Here is a 19,412-nt window from a genome sequence, read left to right on the forward strand (position 1 = left end):
TGATATCGCAAACGCATAACAGAGTAAATAATGTGTATCATGTTGGGAAGGTGTCGTAGCACGGACCCACAACAGGGGGCGCAAATGAACGGACAATGAATAAGCCAAAAAAGTAACAATTTAATGTTGTGATAATACACAACTAAATTCACAGAAATTTGCACAGTCAATTGACACCAGGTGACGTGTGGGCAGGCTCGAAGATAGAAGACCCCCGACGAGAGAGAAGCCGGGTCCCACACGGCTTCCACCACCAATGGTCTGAAGAACACCGGAGCCGCCAAGTCCCGAGTCCCCAGGTGGCCTCTGTCTTCGGCTGTCGACCCCGGTACTGCTGGCAGAAAGCAGAGATAAGATGAATGAGTGTGAGTCCGCACACTCAGTAATCCACAGTCCATACACAGTTAGGAGGGAGCACCTCCACCTCCAATCACACACTCGTGCAGCTCCTGGTTAACCACTTATCTGGGTTGGGGTGTGAGGCGAAGCCGTCGCTGTCACTAAACGCCAATTCCCCAGACAAGGCAACACTCCAGGAAAACGGCTGCAACAGAAGTTCAGGTTATTACACACAAAGTGTCAGTCAGCAGAGAAATTACCTCTTCAGTAGTTGCGATTTCTCGGCGAGGAGGTGGAGTTGCAGTCCGGCTTTTATGGTGGTGATGATGATGATGAACGAGTGACAGCTGGTGCAGAGGATGAATGACAGCTGTCACTTCTTCTGGGTCTGGCGCCCTCTCGTGCTTGGAGCCCGCACTCCAAGCAGGGTGCCCTATGGTGGTGGTGGGCCAGCAGTACCTCCTCTTCAGCGGTCCACATAACATATCAATTGTTTAAAAAAACATTCATCTTGTCGATGAATGAAGGCTGTTTTGGAATGTTGATAGAACTGTACTTTGGTGTGATCGTCAACATCTCGGTCAATTTTGTCACTAAATTTTTATCGTCACCATAATGTAATTATCAACATAAGAGACTGTTTCTCATTATAATTACATGTGTACCATGACTGATAAAAGATTAAAACATTAGGCTTTGAGTTAAACACTGACACTGTTTGAAAAAAGTCCAGCAGCAGCTTTTATTTTGAAGAAAGATGAATTTAATTAAATTTTGCAATATTTTAAGTATTTTGTTTCATAAATGATTTCTTAGAATCTGTAATCACATTATTCATTGTGGCATGATATGGCAGACTTTCAGCGTCACGCACCTGTTGCCGCTGTACAGCACTTGATTTCTACAGGTATTTACAACCCCAATTCCAATGATGTTGGGACGTTGTGTAAAATGATTCTTATTATTATTGTGTAAAATTATGCAGGTGTCTATCGTCAGCACACATGGCATCGTTACATGACTGGAGTTATTCAACCAACAACATTTGAAAAATCAATCTTCGTTAGTTCTCCTGAAGCAAATAGGTCTGTTCGTGATCTCACTGGGAACAAATGAAAGAATCAAAAAATACAAATGTGTTGACGACTGTCAGATGTTTAATGACTGTGATGTTGAACTCATGGAACATTGAAATATTGAAGCACAAAAGCTCTGTGAAGCATGAAGCACCACCGGGCAGCAGGATGACATCCTACATGGCAGTGTGCCACTTCAGGAGAAGTATAACCCCAATTCCATCCATATTGTTTTTGTGCAAATACCACTGTGTTACATCACCTTTCCTTCTAACAACACTCAATAAGTGTTTGGGAACTGAGGACACTAATTGTTGAAGCTTTGTAGGTGGAATTCTTTCCCATTCTTGCTTTATGTACGACTTTAGTTGTTCAACAGTCCGGGGTCTCCATTGCCCTATTTTGCGCTTCATAATGCATCACACATTTTCAATGGGCGACAGGTCTGGACTGCAGGCAGACCAGTCTAGTACCTGCACTCTTTTACTACGAAGCCACGCTGTTGTAACACGTGCAGAATGTGGCTTGGCATTGTCTTGCTGAAATAAGCAGAGACGTCCCTGAAAAAGATGTTGCTTGGATGGCAGCATGTGTTGCTCCAAAACCTGGATGTATAGTAATGTTCAGAATAATAGTAGTGCTATGTGACTAAAAAGATTAATCCAGGTTTTGAGTATATTTCTTATTGTTACATGGGAAACAAGGTACCAGTAGATTCAGTAGATTTTCACAAATCCAACAAGACCAAGCATTCATGATATGCACACTCTTAAGGCTATGAAATTGGGCTATTAGTAAAAAAAAGTAGAAAAGGGGGTGTTCACAATAATACAGTAGTAGCATCTGCTGTTGACGCTACAAACTCAAAACTATTATGTTCAAAGTGCTTTTTTAGCATTCCTGTGAATCATTAAACTAGTATTTAGTTGTATAACCACAGTTTTTTATGATTTCTTCACATCTGCCAGGCATTAATTTTGTTGGTTTGGAATCAAGATTTTGCTCGTTTACTAGTGTGCTTGGGGTCATTGTCTTGTTGAAACACCCATTTCAAGGGCATATCCTCTTTAGCATAAGGCAACATGACCTCTTCAAGTATTTTGACATATCCAAACTGATCTATGATACCTGGTATGCGATATATAGGCCCAACACCATAGTAGGAGAAACATGCCCATATCATGATGCTTGCACCACAATGCTTCACTGTGTTCACTGTGAACTGTGGCTTGAATTCAGAGTTTGGGGGTCGTCTCACAAACTGTCTGCGGCCCTTGGACCCAAAAAGAACAATTTTACTCTCATCAGTCCACAAAATATTCCTCAGTTTCTCTTTAGGCCAATTGATGTTTTCCGTTTTCTTCCATGCGTCTCTGGTTTTGTGTCCATTTTAAAGCACTGGAGAGCATTGTAGATGAACAGCCAATAATTTTTTTGCACCTGCGTGTACGTTTTCTCCTCTCCAATAAACTTTTTAATCAAACTACGCTGTTCTTCTGAACAATGTCTTGAACGTCCCATTTTCCTCAGGCTTTCAAAGAGAAAAGCATGTTCAACAGGTGCTGGCTTTATCCTTAAATAGGGGACACCTGATTCACACCTGTTTGTTCCACAAAATTGACAAACTCACTGACTGAATGCCACACTACTATTATTGTGAACACCCCCTTTTCGACTTTTTTTTTTTTTTTTTTTTTTTTTACTAATAGCCCAATTTCATAGCCTTAAGAGTGTGCATATCATGAATGCTTGGTCTTGTTGGATTTGTGAGAATCTACTGGTACCTTGTTTCCCATGTAACAATAAGAAATATACTCAAAACCTGGATTAATCTTTTTAGTCACATAGCACTACTATTATTCTGAACACTACTGTACCTTTCAGCATTGTTGGTGCCATCACAGATGTGTAAGTTGTTCATGCCATAGACACTAACACACCACCATACCATCACAGATGCTGGCTTTTGAACTTTGCGCTGGTAACAGTCTGGATGGTCTTTTTCTTCTATTGTCCGGAGGACACAACGTCCATGATTTCCAAAAACAATTTGAAATGTGGACTCATCAGACCACAACACACTTTTCCACTTTGCATCTGTCCATTTCAAATGAGTTCAGGCACAGAGAAGGTGGCGGCGTTTCTGGTTGTTGTTGATGTATGGCTTTCGCTTTGCATGGCAGAGGTGTAACTTGCACTTGTAGATGTAGCGATGAACTGTGTTAACTGACAATGGTTTTGTGAAGTGTTTCTGAGCGCACGTGGTAAGATCCTTTACACAATGATGTTGGTTTTTAACCCTCTGTATACGACGGCTAAGACCAAGCTTTACTAAATTATAAATAACTTTGGAATGATATGAGATAGAAACTTACTTTTTTTTTTTTTGCTGAAAAGTTAACTCCGCGGACTTTCGAGCCAGCCATCGACCATCTTTGTACTCATAGAAGCTGTGTGATGACTCACGCAATGTGAGTGTCCAATCAAAATCCAATCGTAGGGCAGATTTACCTCACATGAAAAGCCAAAGATCGTTTTCAGGAGTGATATGTTACTAGCTGGCCCGTTTGAATAGCCCCCTGGGTGCTCCAATGAGTACATACTATTAGTACATACTCAGTGTGCCCTGCGCCATTACTCACAGCGATCAGTGAAAGGAGGAGCAGACAGAGAGCCTCTGATGACAATCTCACATGCTCAAATAAATAGTAAATAGTGTGTAACTATCAGGATTGCTCCACTACTTTGCATGTGAATGTTACTGGATAACTGTTGCTTTCTCTGCGTAAAGCACTGTTTACCATATCAATGGACAACAAAACGCATAGACCATTTTGTATATATTGTTCAAAATGTGCATTTGTGTTTATTGTTTGAACCTTTTTGTTGTGCAGTCTTTCACACAAGACCTCAAATTACCTTTATAAAGTGTCAAAACAGTTGTTTATTATAGTTTGCTGTGTGGTTTGAATAAATACGTGTGGAAAATTATTTTTCGCTTTATTGTTTCCTTGCCTATTTTTGATTGCAAACCTTCATTACACTTATAAAACACAACAAAAACATATATATTCTGAAAGTACAGGTTGTCCTGATAAAAAAGAGACATAACACTTGATTGTGAGATGCAGGGAGAGCTGTTAACAGCAATAATAAAACAATTATGCCAGGCAAGTGAACTGGCCAAAAAATGCCCTCGGACCCCAGAGGGTTAATGCAGTGCTGCCTGAGCACTCGAAGGTCACAGGCATTCAATGCTGGTTTTCAGCCTTGCCGCTTACGTGTAGAAAGTTCTCCAGATTCTCTGAATCTTCTGATTATATTATGGACTGTAGGTGATGGTATCCATAAATTCCTTGCAATTGAACGTTGAGAAACATTGTTCTTTAACTGTTGGACTGTTAACTGTTGGAAGGGAGTTTTTCCTTCCCACTGTAGCCAAGTGCTTGCTCACAGGGGGTCGTTTTGACCGTTGGGGTTTTACATAATTATTGTATGGCCTTGCCTTACAATATAAAGCACCTTGGGGCAACTGTTTGTTGTGATTTGGCGCTATATAAAAAAATTGATTGATTGATTGATTGATTGATTGGACGATTTTTTCATGCAGTTGTTCACAAAGTGGATATGAATATAGGTTGAAGAGGACTGGCAAATCATTGTATTCTGTTTTTATTTACATTTTACACAACATCCCAATTTCACTGGAATTGGGGTTGTAGTTAATGCATTCATATATTGTGCTTTATGTTCAGTTCTGGTTCAGTGTGGTTAAAGTATTTTTACGGCGTGGCGGAAATTTTCTGTGTTACTGTACTTGTCATACTTCTTTTATTCATTCCTTCATTTTCTAAGCCCACTTATTCCAATTAAGTGTCACAGGGGAGCTGGAGTCTATCCCAGCAGTCATTGGTTGAGACGCAGGGAACACCTTGGACAGGACACCAGTCCATTGCAGGGCCGACACATAGAGAAAGACATTCACACCTATGGTCAATTTAAAGTGTCCATTTCACAGAAACTGCATGTCTTTGGAAGTGGGAGGACGCTGGTACACCCAGAGGGAACCCACACGAACACAGGGAGAATATGCAAACTCTACACAGAAAGGACCAGGTGGGAAGTGATCCACAACCTTCCCTTGCTATGAGACAATAGTGCAAACCACTAAGCCACTGTGCCGCACCATACATCTTTTATGTTTCATGTTTTAATGTCTGCTGTAAATCAAGTTTCCTATGGGATGGTAATAAAGTTGATAACTAGGGCTTCAAAGCAAACTGATTAACTGATTATTAAATTAACTGCCAACTATTCTGATCACAAATGAATTGTTTTACGTTCCAAATTAAGTTCCAAATTCTCTGATTTCAGCTTCTTAAATGTGAACATTTTCTAGTTTATTTACTCCTCACTGTTAGTAAAATGAATATGTTTGGGCTGTGGACAAAACAAAACATTTGACGATGCGAACTTGGGCTTTGGGAAACACAGATTTACATTTTTCTCCATTTTCTGAAATGTTGTGTATCAGACAACTAATTAATTGATTAATCCAGAAAATAATCAATAGATGAACTGATAAAAATAATGACTAGTTGGAACACTTTAAAATGCCATAGTTTCATTTTCTGTTATTTTTGTCAGGGTTTGGACTTCGTATATGGTGTTATGGTTTTGATATTTTTGTTTGACTATTTACTTTGGTTGTGAGTTCTCTTGCTGGTCTTTTTATGCTTTGGGTATTCTGTCTCTATCGCTCTTGTCTGTATTGCTTGGTGGTGGGCATTTCTCTCTGTCTGGCCACACCTTTGTTCTGGTGTTTTCTCTCACACCTGTTCCTAATCTGTAGCTCATCACCTGGGTGTATATAAGCTTCACCTGGTTCACTATTTCCTCACCAGATCGATACGCATTGTGCTTTCACTTCCAGCTCTGATCCTGTGTTTTTCTTGTCCTGCTTGACTCATTGTGTTTTTCTCCCACATTGTTTTTTTGACCACGCCAACTGCCTGATGTTTTTTTGTACTGTTGCTGTTTTTGGACTGCCTACTCGTGTACCGAATCCAGCTGACGTCCCAAGTAAACTGTCTTAAACTTCAGAGCTGTGAGTTTGAGTCTTGCATTTGTGTCCTGCCATTCCTGACCACCAAGCCTGTAAATTTTGTGTCTCAGGAAGAGATAATGCTTTTCTTTCTCATCACCCCCAATGCATTTTTAAATTATGGCACTTAATATCCTTTATGTTTTATTTTAATTTTTAAAATACCATATTTTCCAGAGTTGCAGTCACTTTTTTATTTTTTACTAGTGTGGGAAGTCCTGTGACCTACGTATACTCTGGTGACTTGTATACTGAAATATCACACATTTTTTATTAATAAAATTGTCATAACGAATATGTATATAAGGCTCTTCCAGGAATTAAAACATTTAACAAAATAAATTCTAATAAATGTATTAATGTTAATAATAAAAATAATAATAATAATGTACAAAAATCCCAAATAATACAGAAAGAGGTGCGTTTTTTTTCTCTTCAAGAGGAATTTTTTAACAGCTGAAACATATACTCAGGTGTGATTTATAATCCGGTGTGATTTATACTCTAGAAAATATGGTACTTTATCTTTTTAACAAAATAACACAAGGTTGAAAGCTATTGGTAGACTTTATCATTATGATTTATGAGAAAGTTAATCAAAGGATTAATTAACTAAGAAAATAAATACATGAATTGAAATAAATAATTGTTAGATTAACTGAAAAAAAGACCAGATTAATCAGTTACAAAAATAACCATTACTTTCAACAATAAACATAAAACCTAAGGTATAACATGAACAACAGGATATCCACCAGTTTGACAATTATTTAAAGATGTCAAGAGCATTCTTTTGTAGATGAGCAACACGATTCCAAATATACACGTTATTTCTGATGTTTCACAATGACTTAATGGGCAGATGGATAGATCAATGTGCTTTTTAATGTCCCCAGTGTAAGAGCAAATAGTTGTAATTACCACATCAATACAACTACATGCCCAGTTTCTTTTTATAAAATCAAAACACAAACTAGAAAGCACCAGATACCACAGTGCAGTGGGAAAAGATGTTCTGATGTCAATATAAGAAATTTTTCAAATGTAAAAAAATTATACAGCTCAGCTGCAAATATAACATTCAAGTATTATTAAACATCAAAAGTCTTCAAGTAATCTACTGGCAAGATTAACTTGTCCTTCCACCTAGCAACAGGCATAACTAAACGCACCAGGCACAACTAAACAAAAACACCTGCAATGCAAAAAAAGACACACATTTAATATCAGAATCAACGGCTATTTCATGGCAAAAAGGCAGTACAGAGGGAAATGATGAAATCAAACAAATAAATAAGGAATTACATAAAAAAAAAAACCCCCAACTAAATATGATTCTTCAGATCATCACTTGATAAAACGTCCAAAACATTCTGTGGTGGCACATTATTAAAAACACTTTATAAAGTACAGGGAGACAGAATAAAAGGTGCTTAATCAGCAAGGACATTTTACAGAAATGGTATGATGGGGTTCTTGCCCATTTAAACCCTGCAGATGACAGATACCACAAAGTTGTGTTCAAAATAATAGCAGTGCATTTTAAAAAGTGAGTAAAGCTCAAAATGCTTAAAATAGCTTTTATTCCCGAACACGCAAATGCAACTGGAGAACTACACATTCTATTCCAAATCAAATCATGAAGAAAAATTTAGCTAATTTGTTATTACTTTATAGAAAGTGCAGAAAAAAGAACATTAGGCTGTTGAAAAAAATAGCACTGTCAACATTTATCTTTCTGTTATTCTTACAGGTGGCCCTTACTTAAGGAGGAAGGCAGCAAATGTTGTACATGCTGGTTGCCGTTCATTTCTCTACAAAAACTGAGTAAAATGGGTGATTCCAGGAGTTGTTCAGAACAACAGCGTAATTTCATTAAAAGTTGATTGCAGAGTGGAAAACATACAGTGAGGAAAATAAGTATTTGAACACCCTGTGATTTTGCAAGTTCTCCCACTTAGAAATCATGGAGGGATCTGAAATTTTCATCTTAGGTGCATGTCCACTGTAAGAGACATAATCTAAAAAAAAAAATAAAAAAAATCAAGAAATCACAATGTATGATTTTTAATAATTTATTTGTATGTTACTGCTGCAAATAAGTATTGAGCACCTGTGAAAATCAATGTTAATATTTGGTACAGTAGCCTTTGTTTGCAATTACAGAGGTCAAACGTTTCCTGTAGTTTTTCACCAGGTTTGCACACTGTAGTAGGGATTCTGGTCCACTCCTCCATACAGATCTTCTCCAAATCTTTCAGGTTTGGAGTTTCGGCTCCCTCCAAAGATTTTCTATTGAGTTCAGGTCTGGAGACTGGCCAGGCCACTCCAGGACCTTGAAATGCTTCTTACAGAGCACTTTCTTAGTTGCCCTGGCTGTGTGTTTGGGGTCATTGTCATGCTGGAAGACCCAGCCATGACCCATCTTCAATGCTCTTACTGAGGGAAGGAGGTTGTTTGCCAAAATCTCGCAATACATGACACCATCCATCCATCCTCCCTTCGATACGGTGCAGTCGTCCTGTCCCCTTTGCAGAAGAGCACCCCAGAGTATGATGTTTCCACCCCCATGCTTCACGGTTGGGATGGTTTTCTTGGGGTTGTTCTCATCCTCTAAACATGGTAAGTGGAGTTGATCCTCCTCTGGATCATCCAGATGGTCACTGGTGAACTTCAAACAGGTCTGGACATGTGCTGGCTTGAGCAGGGGAACCTTGCTGCCCTGCAGGATTTTAAACCATTACAGCATCATGTGTTACTAATGTAATCTTTGTGACTGTGGTCCCAGCTCTCTTCAGGTCATTGACCAGGTCCTCCTGTGTAGTTCTGTGCTTTCTCAGAATCATCCTTACCCCACAAAGTGAGATCTTTCATGGAATCCCAGACCGAGGGAGATTGACAGTCATCTTGTGTTTCTTCCACTTTCTAATAAATAATCAGAACAGTTATTGTCTTCTACCAAGCTGCTTGCCTGTTGTCCTGTAGTCCATCCCAGTCTTGTGCAGGTCTACAGTTTTGTCCCTGGTGTCCTTAGACAGCTCTTTGGTCTTGGCTATGGTGGACAGGTTGGAGTGTGATTGATTGAGTGTGTGAACAGGTGTCTTTTATACAGGTAACAAGTTCAAACAGGTGCAATTAATACAAGTAAAGAGTGCAGAATAAGAGGGCTTCTTAAAGAAAAATTAATAGGTCTGTGTGAGCCAGAATTCTTACTAGTTGGTTGGGGATCAAATACTTATTTGCAGCATTAACATACAAATAAATTACTAAAAAAATCATACATTGTGATTTCCAGATTTTTTTTTTTTTCAGATTATGTCTCTCACAGTGGACATGCACCTAAGATGAAAATTTCAGACCCCTCCATGATTTCTAAGTGGGAGAACTTGCAAAATCGCAGGGTGTTCAAATACTTATTTTCCTCACTGTAGAAGTACAGAAAATGATAGGCTGCTCAGCTAAAATGATCTCAAATGCGTTAAAATGGCAACAAAAACCAGAAAGATGTGGAAGAAAATGGAAGAAAATAGGAAACCACCATTCAAATGGATCAAACAATAGCCAGAATGGCAAAAACCCAGCTAGCAATCATCTTAAGGGTGATCAAAGAAGGTCTAAAGTTATCTGGCAGTACTGTAACAATTAGAAGACACCTATGTGAAACCAAGCTATGGACAAGACGACCCCACAAAGTCCCACTGTTGAAAAAAAACAACGTGTGGAAGAGGTTGGAATTTGCCAAAGAACACATTGACTGGCCTAAAGAGAAACGGTGCAACATTTGTAGACTGATGAAAGCAAGATTGTTCTTTTTGGGTCTAGGGGCTGCAGACAGTGTACTAGAGTCAATAAACAAGGGCCAAGATTAAATTTCTTAACTAATGGTTTAATCACTGTAGATTTGAAACATTTAGGAGCAGTGTGCCACAGGTCCTTAAAGGACATGTCGCACCGAAATCATAATATAGATTTAGGCCGTTAGTGACCATGCGATGATCCACCAGGATTACGTTGTGCACTTTTCAATTTTCAATTTATTTTCATTTATATAGCGCCAAATCACAATAGAGTTGCCTCAAAGCGCTTCACACAGGTAAGGTATAACCTTACCAACCCCCAGAGCAACAGTGGTAAGGAAAAACTCCCTCTGAGGAAGAAATCTCAAGCAGACCAGACTCAAAGGGATGACCCTCTGCTTGGGCCATGCTACAAAACACAACTTACAGAACAATTCACAGAACAATTCATGGACGAATATACAAGAAATGCTATTGGCGCACAGGACAGGAGGATCGCCAACACGAACACAACTCCCATCTCTGGATGGAGCTGCACCTTAAACAGAGAGAAAAAACAGAATCAGGCATCAGAAAGACAAAAAATACTGTATAATTTGTCAGCATTAAACAACAAGAAAAACAGAGAAATACTAAGGTGATCGCCGGCCACTAGCCCTAAACTTCACTAAAAGACACAGAATTTAGGTAAAGTTGAGGCCGCGGCCCACTCCAATTACTAATAAAATGAATTAAAAGATTAAAAAGTGTAAAACAAAACTGTACCAGTATGCTAGCCATATGAAAGGGAAAATAAGTACGTCTTAAGTCTGGACTTGAAAGTCTCCACAGAATCTGACTGTTTTATTGACGCAGGGAGATCATTCCACAGAACAGGGGCACGATAAGAGAAAGCTCTGTGACCCGCAGACTTCTTATTCACTTTAGGGACACAAAGTAGTCCTGCACCCTGAGAACGTAAAGCCCGGGCCGGTACGTAAGGTTTAATTAGGTCAGCTAGGTAGGGAGGTGCCAGTCCATGAATAATTTTATAGGTTAGTAGCAGAACCTTAAAATCTGATCTCACTGGGACAGGAAGCCAGTGAAGAGATGCCAAAATGGGTGTAATGTGGTCGAACTTTCTGCTTCGTGTCAAAAGTCTGGCTGCAGCATTTTGAACCAATTGGACACCCCTAATGCTAGACTGCAGTAAACCAGAAAATAGAACATTGCAGTAGTCCAATCTAGAAGAGATAAAAGCATGGATCAGGGTCTCAGCATCAGCCATCGACAGGATGGGACGAATCTTCGCTATATTTCGCAGGTGGAAGAAAGCAGTCCTAGTAATATTTCTAATGTGGAGGCCAAAGGACAACGAAAGATCAAAAATTACCCCAAGGTTCCTAACTATGTCAGTGTGATGTATAACACACGAGCCGAGGCTGAGCGTTAACTGGTCAAATTGATGCCGATGTCTCACTGGACCAAGAACCATCATTTCAGTCTTATCAGAATTTAAAAGTAGGAAGTTTCTAGACACAATTTAATGAACAGATGAACAGATGAAAATGAACAGATTCAGGCCAAAATTGTGTTGCAGAAAGTAGAATTCTCACAGACACAAGCCCAGAATTATGGAACACTGAGAATGTTTAACATAACATGTAACATTTTTCCAAAGCATACAGCTCGAATATCTGATGAGGTTGTATACTCTAAAAAAATGAATCACTGTCTCAACTTAACTAGAGAAGTCTTGTGGCACTAACTCAGTTGAAAGTTGAAATAACTAAGTTGAAATAACTAACAAAATCTATGCAAATTGTTACATTAATTTTTCTTGTTGAGACAGCAGTTCCTTTTTTACAGTGTAGCTAAATGCTGCTGTGCATTGATACATGTCCATGGGATGACCTCTCACCACATTACCAATGACCACCCTTATGATTAGAGCTAAGTGTGAATCCTACTGTCAAAAAATTACTCAGCATTCTATCACAACTGTTGATACGTTGGACCCTATCATGATAATCATGGGCCCAAAGTAAAAGTGTATCTGGGGTGTGCCCAACTCCACAGGTTGCAACAGGGTTGTAGTCAATCACTTAATATAGGCATGTTTTGGACAGTCATTCCCATTAAGACAAGTGTCCCGGTGTTGCAGACCGAACGGTCAGCCCCTAAAAATTGGTCCGGCTTTTGCATCTGCGCATGCATCGTTTCGGACCACAGCAGCAAATCTGAGACGGAGTCTCTTCACCCAAAGCAATCAAATGGATTAATGGGATTATTGACCATCATATGATAAAGGTAAAATCTCTTAAACCATTCTAAAGTCAGTTTTAAGCAGAAACGAGGTCATTTTAAGCAGAAATAAGGCGAAAATCCGCGACCCTTTGAAATGTCCGACGCAAAGTGAACGCATCAGCTAGTAGCTCGTTTAGCCACAGCGCTCTGATCACATCCTCCATGTTTTCTGATGAAATAATGCTTAATTTATGTGGAAATGATTGTTGTACAAAAGCTTCAGATATTTGTCACTGAGACAGACGATGACTGGAGTGCAGTTTGAAGCAGAAACAAGGTGTTAATCCGTGAACTGCATCATCAGGGGAGACCGATTTTTAGGGGGACCGTTTGGTCTGCGACACCAACATCTGGTGCATTGTCATTTCAACCGGGGGCTCAGAAATGCGAGGTATTTTCGAAAGGAACCCGATCTGTACACAAAGTGTCAGAGCACTTAATGGATTGTATATGGGAGCAGATGCCAACCACCGTACGTCCCTGAGGTGAAGTATTTGAGAAGCTCCTTCCACAACACCTGCTACTGGTCCTCCTCTGACCACCTGATCACCATACCACACACACCACACTCGGTGCAGACAAGCCACCCCTCTCCCCCCAATCCCTATTGTACCTGGGCCCTGTGCCCAGCTCTCTCTTCTGCCAGGCAACCAGGAGGAAGAACATATGTTACAAATGAGAGTTCCTGAAGTTTTATATTTTCCATTAATTTTTCCTTTTATTTCATCGTTTCATCCTGCCCAGAGGCACACAAATGAACAACAAATCCACTTGCTACTTACACGACGTCGTGGGTAGTGGCATTGAAAAATGGAACTGTCAGCTGCACTCTAGCAGTGAGACGTGCACTGCACTGCCATGCACTGGGTGGAAGATAGGATCCTTTTTCTGTGATAATTCTAAGCGTGCAATGTGTTTTAAGACTTGGATGCAAAGATTTAAAATTTGAATTAGTCAAAGTTATTTACAGAAACAATGCATCTTGCTTCCATGTTCTCTCTCTCACATCCCAAAATTCTATGATCTTTAATCCAGGAACGCTGTCTGATTCATACCAAAGAAAATCATTAGGGAATACAAGCACAACCAGTGTGCATACAAGGGCATAATTAAATCAAACATTGTCCTTTTCTTCTACCAAAAGCTCTTTAATGAGCAGCAGCACTAACATCCCAGGAACATAATTGTTGGGGAAGTGTCGTGACACGGACCCACAACAGGGGGCGTTAATGAAGGGACAATGGAATAGCCAAAAAGTAACAATTTAATGTTGTGAAGGTGCACAACGTGATACAGACAGATACAAATATGTGTTATATCAATCCAACAAAAGGTGACATGTGGCAGGCTCGAAGATAGGAGACGTCCGGTGAGAGAGAAGCCGGAACCCACATAAGCCTCACCACCAACGGACCTGAAGAACACTGGAGCCGCCAAGCCCTGCGCCCCAGGTGGCCTCTGTCTTCAGCAGTCAGACCCGGTACTGCTGGCAGAAAACAGAAACAGTTCTGGATGAGTGTGAGTCCGCACACTCAGTAATCCCACAGTCTGTGTTCAGTTACGGAGGGAGAACCTCCACCTCCAATCACACACTCGTGCAGCTCCTGTCTAACCACTTATCTGGTTGGGGTGTGAAGCGAAGCCGTCGCTGATCACACCAAACGCCAATCCCACAGATAAGGCAAGCACCACAGGAAAACGGCTGCAAAAGAAGTTCAGACTATTACTCAATGTTTTGTTCAGCAGAGAAAAATTACCTGTATGGTAGACGATTTCTCGGCGAGGAGGTGGAGTTGCAGTCCGGTCTTTATAGTGGTGGTGGTGATGGGTGACAGCTGGTGTTGAGTGATGACAGCTGTCACCTCCAGCGGCTCTGACGCCCTCTTGTGCTTGGAGCCCGCACTCCAAGCAGGGCGCCATCTGGTGGTGGTGGGCCAGCAGTACCTCCTCTTCAGCGGCCCACACAACAATAATCTTGATAAATCTGTTGTTACATCCATTAGTAATCAGCCAGATAAGTACAGCTCTATAATCCTCTTTGCACTTAAATGTGTTGCTTCCATTGAAATGTACAAACAGGAAAAAGAAATTTAAAGCTATACGAGTACAACCACACGGGATTAATGGCACCGCTTCAGGTTTTAGCCTTCACATGGTACTGCCCTAGAGATTCAACAGAGAAATTGTGTATAATTAAATCCTATAAATCATGTTTAATAGTTTTTTCCTATTTCTTCATAATAAATTAATAAAGTATGAATCACAAAGGTGTTTTGACAGGTTTGTTATATTGTTACCTAAAATGTGCTTCCAAAAGTTAACATAGAGACCTGCTGTTAGGCACACTGAGATAAAATTGTCTTTTTCCTGATTCTCTCCCCTCAGCCCCAACCAGTCCCAGAAGACTGCCCCTCCCTGAGCCTGGTTCTGCTGGAGGTTTCTTCCTGTTAAAAGGGAGTTTTTCCTTCCCACTGTCGCCAAGTGCTTGCTCATAGGGGGTCATTTTGACCGTTGAGGTTTTTCTGTAATTATTGTATGGCTTTTGCCTTACAATATAAAGCACCTTGGGGCAAATGTTTGTTGTGATTTGGCGCTATATAAATAAAATTGATTTGATTTGACTTTAATCCAACATAATCCAGTATCCTTTATATTTTTAATATTAAATTTTTAATATTGAAAATTTTGCGCAAAACTCCACTCAAATGTTACCAGCTCATTCTCTACCCAGGGTGTCCCTACCTTATATGTTGTAGGTATAACATGTCCATTATGTAGAGTTACTGAGCTGTCATGGAGGGAAATTTTTTTTTGACTGAAACTTTTTTGGCATTGGACATGAGTGCCTGAGGCACAAAGTCCTCTAGAGGGGTCCGGGGGCATGAAAAGTGTGCATTTATTGCATTCTGGCAGATTCTTTGCACACAATTCTTACTTAGAAAAATCAGTGTTCTCATTTATATCTGAACAAGATACAACCCTTGAAAGTGATTTTTTTTAAAGTAAAAAGTATATCTTTGACTGCAAGAAAGTGGTATTCAGTGATACTTATTTTTTATGGTACCACTATAACCCAATATATCATACTATAATAAGACATCCAAATAATCTGTTTAAGCAATTTTATATGATTTCATTTCATTTCATTTATATACCGCCAAATCAGAACAAAGTTGCCTCAAGGTGATACACCAGTGGCGGATGCTGGTCTTTCAAGGAGGGGAAGCTCAATTTCGGCCTACATCATAAAACGTGTCGGTTTATTTATACGTAAATTCTACCCTCCGTTCCTTTTCAAGAAAATGATCTGTGACCCTGTCGTACCAACAAGGCGTCTTTTCCAGGGACTTGACTAGTGTCCTCTCAATGGCCAGCAGAGCTAGGCTGCTTAAACGACCTTGGCCCATGGTGTTGCGGGTGTAAAACTTGAGCCGCTTTAAACAGGAGAAGCTCCTCTCTACACCTGCAGATGTAGCTCAAATCGTTGCCACTAATGACAATAGTTTGTACACCTGAGGCATTGCACTGTCCACGTCCATGTCTTTCAGAAACAGCAAGAAATCACATAGCTTTCCCCTGTTGCCCTGCAAGTCCTGATTTGAATATAGGACTTGAAGTTCAGACTTCAGTCTCCCTGAATCAAAGAACTGGCCAAAACTTTTCAGGACACTCTGAAATGCCTCCTCTGGAAACACTTGTCTCATCTCATCAAATTTCCCTGGATTGACCACTTCCAAGAAGCGTAGACTTTCCAAATTTGCAAAACGCCGAGGTAGCTGCTCTGTGAGATTGTCTAGGATGGCCATGTACAGATATCTGTAGCGCTCCTTGGGATCCTGTAGTTGTGACAGACGGCGTTTTCTCATGGGCTCAGTTTGTGGGTCTGATGTGAGATCTGCTGCTTTGGCATAAACGGCTTGGAAAGCCCCCTCTGACCTCTTCTCTTTGACAAAAGCAAGAAGAGACTCAATTCTTTTCTTGCTGTACAGAACATCCATAGCTCTCTGCTGGACAATGTCAAACACCACATCAGTCTCAGAGAAGATTTGTTCATATGTGTACAACATGAACACAAACTCAAAATCCTCCAGTTTCATCAGAAGGCCTTTGGTACAGTCTAATGTGTCATCATCCATGGACTTATCTGCAATGATTGTCTCAAAGGTTTGCAGGAGGGCATCATAATTGTTTGCCACAGTGCTCACTATCAGTGATGTGAAATTCCATCGAGTAGGAGCATTTCTGGGCAACCTTGAGCAGCCTGCAGACTCAAGAAAAGACATCCTCTTTGTGGATTTTGAGAAAAATGTGGCAAACCCAGAGAGTGATGCAAAAAATATTCTGCACTCAGGTAAGCATTTAGCCCCTGAGACAGAACCAGATTCAGTCTGTGTGCAGTGCAATGCACAAACATTGCACTGGGGGCTATTGCTTTAACTTTGGCCTGCAAACCATTGAGAGCTGAAGCCATGACAGCAGCCCCATCATAGGTTTGCGCCACAAGTTTCTCCCTGAAATTGTAGCCCTGCATGTTCTCATTCAAGACTTCAAAAACAGACTGAGCATCTCTTCCCCCAGAAACATCAAAAAATCCAATCCACATAGCGAACAATGACAGAGTTGAGCATGGCAAGCTATATCAGTTGTTTCATCCCTCTGCTATGCAAAAAAGGGAGCAGCCTGGATTTCATCCTTGATCTCATCAGAAACAGTGGCTGAAAGAGCAGAGATCAAGTAATTTTGGATTGCATGGGACATACCAGAAAACACAGCTGATGACTGGAATTGTGTGGCCAGGACAGTCATATTTAGCTAATGTTTCATTAAACTCCCTGTAATTCCCCAACACTCTCATCATGCCCCCTAAATGACAGCTCCTGACGGCCAAGCAAGGAAGTCACAACAATAAGGCGGTTTAGGAAAGCTGTTTTGACTGCTTCATTATGTTTTGCCACTTGAATGCGAGCGCCTTCATTGATTGCATGCTCAACCCTGACTCTGCCCAGGCAACTTAACCTTGCACATGCACTCACATGTTCATTGCTTTTTTCATGCCTTTTGTATGCCCTGTCAAAGTTGGACAGATCCCCAAAACCCACTTTTGACCAGACAACACATCCCTGAGATGGTTTCATCAAGAGGCATGGCCAACAGTACATTTTATTTGTTACAGCACTTCCAGTCAGCCAGCTCACTTTGTCATACCAGGACAGCTGAAAAGACCTGTTACTTTTCCCTACCTTTTGCACCAAATTAATCTGAGGAGTTGATCTGCCCTGCTGTTTAACTCTAAGTTTTTATTCGTAAGGAAAACTATCAAATGGCTTTGCCAAAATCTGGTCCACATCATTCAAACTATCTGCCATTATGTGCAGCTTGCTACCTAGCTAGCTCGCTCGCTAGCTGGGACTGGCGCGAGGCTAGTGTGAAGTGTGTCCGCCTGTGAGTGCTTTGTGACGGTGGAGGAGCTCAGCAGCACCCGCTGCTCGGTAGGGACAGAAACTGCGATAGAAGTCAGAAAGAGTGATAAAAGTCAGTCTCCAAACACAAGCAGCTACAAAAAACCCCCGCCAGAAATAGAAGCTCGATTTGTCGCTAGTTGTTTTTAACAAAGAAAATGCCGCTAAGAGGATTAGGAAAGTCTCCGGTTCAACTCAGAACAGAATGAAAATTAAAAAAATGCTCCCACGGATGTTTACACCAAAAGATCGCTGATTCGCTCATTTCGCTGTCAATCAAAAAGGGATTCAGCCTCAGACAGACCATCCAATCATCATGCAGAAGCTGAGCGTCCGGGCCAGCCAAGGCTAGCCAACTGACCCATAGACCCCAAGAGACGCTGAGCGTCCGATGGGCGGGACAAAGCCCAGCATTTATCCAATGACTCGTCTCGTTTCGCTGCACTCTTTGCTGCGCTATTGAACTCTGTGGACGCTCAGCGTCCACACTGTTTAAAGCACTGTGAAGCTGCGGGAATGAGTGAGAGGAAAGCTGCGTCGTTACCAGTGATAAGAAACTGATTCTGAACAAAAGTTGAGGGCATTGTAGCGCATATTTAGTCAATGACGTACACACAACAGTATATATTTGATCACTTATTTTTTGACATTTTAGGGGAAGCTGAGCTTCCCGTGCAGTTTTAGAGCAATCGCCTCTGTGCTACACATAAGTAAGGTTTAACTTTACCAACCCCTAGAGCAAGCACACAGGTGAAAGTGGTAAGGAAAAACTCCCTCTGATGATTTGAGGAAGAAACTTCAAGCAGACCAGACTCAAAATGGTGACCCTCTGCTTGGGCCATTCTACTGATACAATTGACAAAACAAATATACGTGAAATTTTGGGAGTCCATGCTGGTGCACAGGATGGGAGGGTTGCAGAAGAAGACACCACTCGCATCTCTGGATGGAGCCGCACCTCAAACAGAGAGAAAAAAACAGAATCAGGCATCAGAAAGACAACAAATACAGTATAATTTGTCAGCAATAAGCAACAACAACAACAACAAAAAAAACCTGAAGAAATAATAAGGTGCTCACCGGCCACTAGCCCCAAGCTTAACTAAAAGCCCCAGACTTTAGATAAAGTTGAGGCCGCGGCCAACTCTCTTTACAACCCCAATTCCAATGAAGTTGGGACATTGTGTGAACTGTAAATAAAAACAGAATACATTGATTTGCAAATCCTCTTCAACCTATATTCAATTGAATACACCACAAAGACAAGATATTTAATGTTCAAACTGATAAACTTTATTGTTTTTGTGCAAATATTTGCTAATTTTGAAACGGATGCCAGCAACACGTTTCA

General features: G+C 40.7%; 1 protein-coding gene across 2 annotated transcripts in view; it reads right to left on the reverse strand.

Annotated features, from left to right (window-relative positions):
* The window catches only part of tyw1 (tRNA-yW synthesizing protein 1 homolog (S. cerevisiae)), a 221,105-nt gene that overhangs the window by 35,244 nt on the left and 166,449 nt on the right, over positions 1–19,412 (reverse strand). The gene's annotated exons all lie outside the window — the stretch shown is intronic.

This window comes from Thalassophryne amazonica, chromosome 4 (genome assembly GCF_902500255.1).
Source record: "Thalassophryne amazonica chromosome 4, fThaAma1.1, whole genome shotgun sequence".
Lineage (NCBI taxonomy): Eukaryota > Metazoa > Chordata > Actinopteri > Batrachoidiformes > Batrachoididae > Thalassophryne > Thalassophryne amazonica.